The sequence below is a fragment of the Crocuta crocuta genome, unplaced genomic scaffold (assembly GCF_008692635.1).
Source record: "Crocuta crocuta isolate KB4526 unplaced genomic scaffold, BGI_CrCroc_1.0 scaffold1307, whole genome shotgun sequence".
Classification (NCBI taxonomy): domain Eukaryota; kingdom Metazoa; phylum Chordata; class Mammalia; order Carnivora; family Hyaenidae; genus Crocuta; species Crocuta crocuta.
Genome location: NW_027533394.1, coordinates 16,526 through 23,025, shown reverse-complemented (window position 1 = coordinate 23,025; position 6,500 = coordinate 16,526). Strand labels below are relative to the sequence as shown.

Genomic DNA, 6,500 nt, shown 5'->3' with positions numbered 1-6,500 from the left:
TACTATCTAGATACACCTGCATTCACACACACACACACACACACACACACACACACACCCCACCCAGATATATCCAACTCTTACACATGCCATCCAGGTATACCATCCCAGACACTCCACTACCCAGATACATCCACACTTTCATCCTCTCCACACCAGTCAGATGCACTCACACTCCAAACACACTTTCCACCCAGATATGCCCCCAAACTCTCTTACACAACCCCATCCAGTTATACACACACTCACATACATGTCCAAGTACATACATACCCAAATACACAACCAAAGCTCTTACAACACACCATCTAGATGTACTATGCACTCTACCACCTAAATACATCTGTGCTTTCACCCACCCACCATTTAGATACACTCATATTCAAACACACTCTACCCACACTATACCCACACACTAATACAGACCCCAGATGTACCACTACACTCTCTCTCATACACCATCCAGATATATCCACACCTCACACACACAACATCCAGATACACCCATTCACACTCCCCAACTCAGGTAAACCCAAACACTTACAACTCATCCAGATACACCTACACATTCCTCCCACCAGATACTTCCATGCAGTCACACCCTCACTATATTCAGAAACACCTGTATTCTCTTTTACACATACACACAATCCAGATTTCCCTCTTTTAATCACCATCATCCAGAATATCCAAACTCCACACATACACACATATCTCATCCACATACTCTCCCACACACCAACGATAGATACCTCCCAATTATACATATACTCACATACACCCCCATCATCACTCAGATGTGCCCAAATTCTTTCTCTCACACACACATACACACCATCTAGATATCCATTTCACACTTCCATTGCCTAATAGACTTGTATGCCCACTCACCTACACACTATCCAGATATACCTATACTTAAATGATCCTACCCCAATACACCCATACTCCCTCATGCACACACTACCCCGAAACACCCACACTCTCATAGATACAGCTACACTATAAAACACGTACATAATCCAAACACCTCCTCACTCTCTCTTTCACCAGCCAGATACACCCATACACACATACTCCTCAAAAACACACATCCTCACATATATTCCACTCTCACTCATACCATACCCAATACATATCATACCATCCGCATACCCAGACTCTCACTGATACCATCCTCCACCCAAACAGGCTGATGTTCTCATAGCACTTCACAAACACACCATTTACATACACCTGCACTCATACTCACCCCTCCCAAATACAGCCAATGTCTCACATACATATCTTACCCAGAAGCACCCAGAGTCTCTTACATACACACAATGCAGATCCCTTCTCTCCCTCTCTCTTTTCATTCNACACACACACACACACACACACACACACACACACACACACCACTCTACCCAGATATAGCTTTACTCATACATACACATTGACATCTAGATTTCTGCCTTGACGGAATAATTTGGGTGCTCTCTATGAAAACCATTTACCAACCTTAGGCAATACACTACACCCACATTTTGTCCTGGGCCTTCAATGGTGGGGGGATGGGAAGAGAGATCTTTGTGTTTCAAGAAATTCTTTTCTAAAAGGTCACAAGGTCCCCTTCCCTAAGAGGACTTCAGTCCCTAAGAGGACATCAGCCATGATTAGTTCCCATTTCTTGAGTGTGAATGACAGGAATTATCCTGAGACACCCCCCCGCAAAAAGCCCAGCATATGGTCAAGGCCAAAGAGGCCCCAGAAGAGGGTCATGGATTGCTCAGATGTTAAAGCTTGCCATCCTGTAGGATGTCTACACAGAGCCAGCTATGGTCTAGCAGGGTGCCATTGATTCTCAGACATGCACATAAACACATGCTGGGGTGTACACACAGCGTCACACAGACTCTTAAGTACCCTCCTTTATCACTTTTTCAGTAATTAGGCTTATCAGGGTAGGCCCAAGGCCAAATCTCTCTGACACACACATACCATCAGACAGGCACATGCACAAATACCTACACTTAGGCACACTCACATTGCACTTAGTCCTACATGTGCATTTCCACTTACCCTCAAACACAGGCATACATGCATGGCATACATTCCCGTGACATAATGCCCATGAAGGACATACATTCACTCACAAACACAGGTACACACACAGGCATACTTCCACATGTCCACAGATGGATAGACTCTACATCACACCCAAAGAGACAATGAACAAACATGACACACAGAGGTGAGCTCCCAAATGTATACACACACACACACAACCAGACATGACCACATAAACATTTTCATACACACTCACATGTGGGTGTACTCACACACAAAACACCCAGATGTGCACATGCTTGTCAGTGAGATGATGTATTCATATACAGACATTCTAACACACAGAGACATATACACACAACAGGGCATGTGTGCCTGTGACCATATTCACATACACATAGATATGTACATCATTCATTCCTATATGCACACAACCAGACATGGAGACACAAATGTACTTACAAAACACACTCACACAATCACAATAAGATATGCACACCATGTACATTCCCACATGTTCATACACCCTTATGAGAAGCTATGCAAACAAAAGAACATTCATTTATACTTATATTCTCAGAAAGACTTGCACACAAAGGTTTGTTCACACACACACATGGAAGAACAGTCATATATTCTCACATACTTGTACATCTGCACAAGAAGAATTGATAATACTTTTCACACACACACTCAAACACACTTAGAGACCAAAAGTGGCATGCACATACATTCACTTAACACTGTTCTAGAATACATGTTCCAGAATAAACACAAATACACATATACAAATAACTGGAACTACACAAAGTGGTACATTCATATACTTGTACATTCAGACTGGCACACACAGGCATATTCACACATACATATTTAGATGTGTGTGAACACATGGGCAAATATACAGACGTGTTCACTCAAATGCACACACAGTCATATGTTCACACCTGCTACCATATACTCACATATACACTCACAGTCACTCACAGGCATATCCATACTCACACATTCACTTACACTCAGAAATTCAAACAAAACACATATTGAAATATATGCATCAAATATTATGAAATGTAGTTACTCATGCATACCACAATCAGACTTGCACTCACACATAACAGTGTACCCACAAACACAATTAGACACGTACACAAATACATTCATTCACCTATGCACATAGCCATTTGCGCATATTATATACAGGCACAGACAACCCTCCAAAAGCCATACCCATATACATGATCAAATGTGTACACGTGGGCAAACCCCGAAATATATCTTCATGCACAAAACATGTATTCATACACTCCCCTCTACCCACACAATTAGTTCTTATACTCGTGTGACCATCTACATTAACAGTTTCCTAATCAGATGTGGACCCACAGGTCTGTCTACAGACAATATATACTTAAAACACATATACACAGACATACACATAATTTAAAATGCTGAAGAATCCACATGGGCATTAACACACTCATACATATACATGACAGACACACCCACACAGAAGCATGTTCACACACATACCCTCCCCTACATGCATGGACACACACACACTCACAAACACACCATTTAGATATACCTGCATTCATGCACACATAGGTGCACATGAATATACACAGATACAGCTAGACATTCACCCAACTGGGTATGCATACTTGAGCATTCTGAAACCCTCATACTTATATGTATACATGCATAGCATACATTCCCATGACAGTCTCTCCCCCCAGGGAGCACAGACTTTTGCTTGCTCACCACTGAAGATATTGTTGTGATTCCCAGTTGGGAATAGAACATAATTAGACATGTACATTCAAGGATAAATTGACACCACAAATATACACAACTAGCCATTCAACAGGCCTGTTGGCTCACAGAAACACAATCTCACTCAGCCTCAAAATCGAACATGCCCATTTGCTCACCCAGACATGCAAAGTCATACCCATTCCCTTGTACACACACAAGGCTACCCATTCATTCACACACTTGCACACACCATCATGTGACCTGCTCACATACAGGCTCATATACATCCACAAACACATAGACACACAGACTCACACAGTTACATATATATACCCACTCTCAGGTCCAGATGCCTCTAAACCACAGACTGGGTCCTCTCTCTTCCACACCAAATGCTTCTTCAGAAAAGTCTACTCCATACCCCAAAGCCCCACCTCTCCCTACCTTCACCATGAGATCTTCTGGGTCTCAGATTTTCTCCTCCTCCTCCTACCCCTCCCCAGGCCTTAAAGACCTTCCTCCAGCCACCCACCCCTCACTCAATGTCCCACCACATCTCCATGCCCAGAAGCCAGTCAGCAGACCCCACTGTCCCCCACCCCAGTCCAGGCTCTAGGTTAGCAAATCCCTGGGACCCGTCCCCCATCAGACTGGCTGCTGCATGGGCCACACCCCAGCTCTACCCGAAGCCCTGTGATCTCAGAAGCTTCAGCCTTGTTTCCAGGCCCTGCCAACCACTGACCACAGGCCAAACTCTTGCCAAGTCTACCCTCAACAGGGAGACGCCTACATCACCAGGGCCAGGAATGCTGCAGGCTGCAAGCCAGGCCTCCGCTAGCTCATGGGGGCTCAAGCCTCTGTGTGTGTGTGTGTGTGTGTGTGTGTGTGTGTGTGTGTGTGCATGCACAGACAGGGGCAAGTGCAGGGAAAGGAGACTGGAATGGAGTGGGGGTGGGAGGCTCTGCCCATAGCCACGAGTCATCACTCTCTACAAAGGAAGACTGAGAACACTGAGCTGCTCCTGCCTCTCCTCCACCCCCCAACCCCCATTCGCCTACCTGCTGTCCTCCCTAGATCTCTGCCAAGACCCTGGAGGAGAGGGGCCGGTCCCTCCTCCAAATAATCGATAATAATATTAATCATGAATAATCAGCGATATTGACCATGAGCTTTGCTGATACTGCTTCAGGGCCACTTCTATGCACATCCTTTATTTGTTTGCACGACCTCATTTAGTCACTACACACACATCCATGATGGGAGGGCTACCAGTCTCTTTGAAAGATGGGAAAACTGAGGTTCAATAAGTGGCACACTCTCACTAAAGTTGCAGAGCTAGTAGTTGGGGGAAGTGTCCCTGGAGAATCCATGTCCTTCATGCACTAGGCTTCCCTGCCCCTCCAAACATAGAGACCACTGGCCACTGTGCACAAGGCCATAAGGTCTGGGGGTCCCAGATACAACATGGGCATCTGAAGCAGAGATAGCCTTGGATGGAGGTTGGGACCCACACTGGGGTCCCTGCAGGTTGTGTGGCATGGTCCTTGCCCTCACAGAGCCACCAGGCAGCCTTGGGCCTGGACATGTTTCCCACCCCCACTTCACTTTCCCTACCAGTTGGGAATCACAGCAATATCTTCAGTGGTGAGCAAGCAAAAGTCTGTGCTACCTGTGGGGAGAGACTGGGGAAAGTAGAAAGGAAGGAAAGCAGGGAGAGAGGAAAGAAGGAAAGGAGGAGTGGGGGGTGGTCTGGGCTGGGTTCAGCTTCTCTGTCATGTCTACCCACCTGCCTGCTCACACACACAGACAGAAACACACACACTCTGCATGCAGGCCAAGGAACCTGGAGGAGAGTGGAGGAGGAGGGAGAGGGAGAGGGAGAGGAGGCAGCCGCAGGAGGCTGAGCCTGCCCAGGGTGCAGGCATCCAGGAGAGCACTGCCAGGCTCCCGGGCATGCCTTCCACAGCTAGCACACAACGGGACATTAACACAGCCTCATGCCCCAAAGCGACCATCATGATAAAAACAGATCCTGTGTGGGGAGTGGGGAAACAGGTGGTAGTTCCCTTTCTCATGGGACATTTGGGATTGGGGAAGGTGGAAATGGCTAGAGGACTCTCCAGGCTTGGGTGCCCAAGCAGTCCTTGTGATAGAACAGGGATGGGGGCAGGGTAGACACACTAACAGAGTCAGAGGGAGAGACAGAGAGCATGGCAGTGATGGAGACTCTGAAATATGTGTGGGGAGACAGAAGAGAAGTCTCAGCCCCCCATCCTTGCCAGAGGGATGCTGACTACTTACCTGGGCTCTCTCAGCAGGGCTGTCTTGGAATCCAGGGAGGGGACTCAAGCTGTCTCACCCAGGATAAATCACAGCCCAGGCCACATTGTGGGACCTTCAGTGATGTGGCGGCCAGTGACACTCCTGCTTCTGTTGCTGTGGATACAGCAGCTGGGCTGGTCTAAAACGCAGACATCAGGGGAAGCAAGCACCAAAGGGGTGCACTGGGCAGGGCTGGGGGCATTAAGGAATACCAAGTGGGCAGCACACAGCCTTGGGGTGCCCAGCTAGCTGTCAGGTGAGGGTCCAGGCAGGTGCTTCCCCCACTACACACTCGCACCCCCATCTTCACGCCACCTCCAAGCTGGGAGGGGGGCCAGCGCTGGCCCCTGCCCCCCGCCTGCCCGCCT

At 47.3% G+C, this 6,500-nt stretch overlaps 1 protein-coding gene across 1 annotated transcript in view; it reads right to left on the bottom strand.

Moving 5' to 3' along the window:
- GPR173 (G protein-coupled receptor 173) overlaps positions 1–6,139 on the bottom strand; it is a 22,042-nt gene extending 15,903 nt beyond the window's left edge. The window contains exon 1 of the mRNA XM_077748289.1: positions 6,112–6,139. The gene's annotated coding sequence lies outside the window, so the exon portion shown is untranslated. The remainder of the gene's footprint in view (positions 1–6,111) is intronic.
- Between the last annotated feature and the right edge of the window lie 361 nt (positions 6,140–6,500).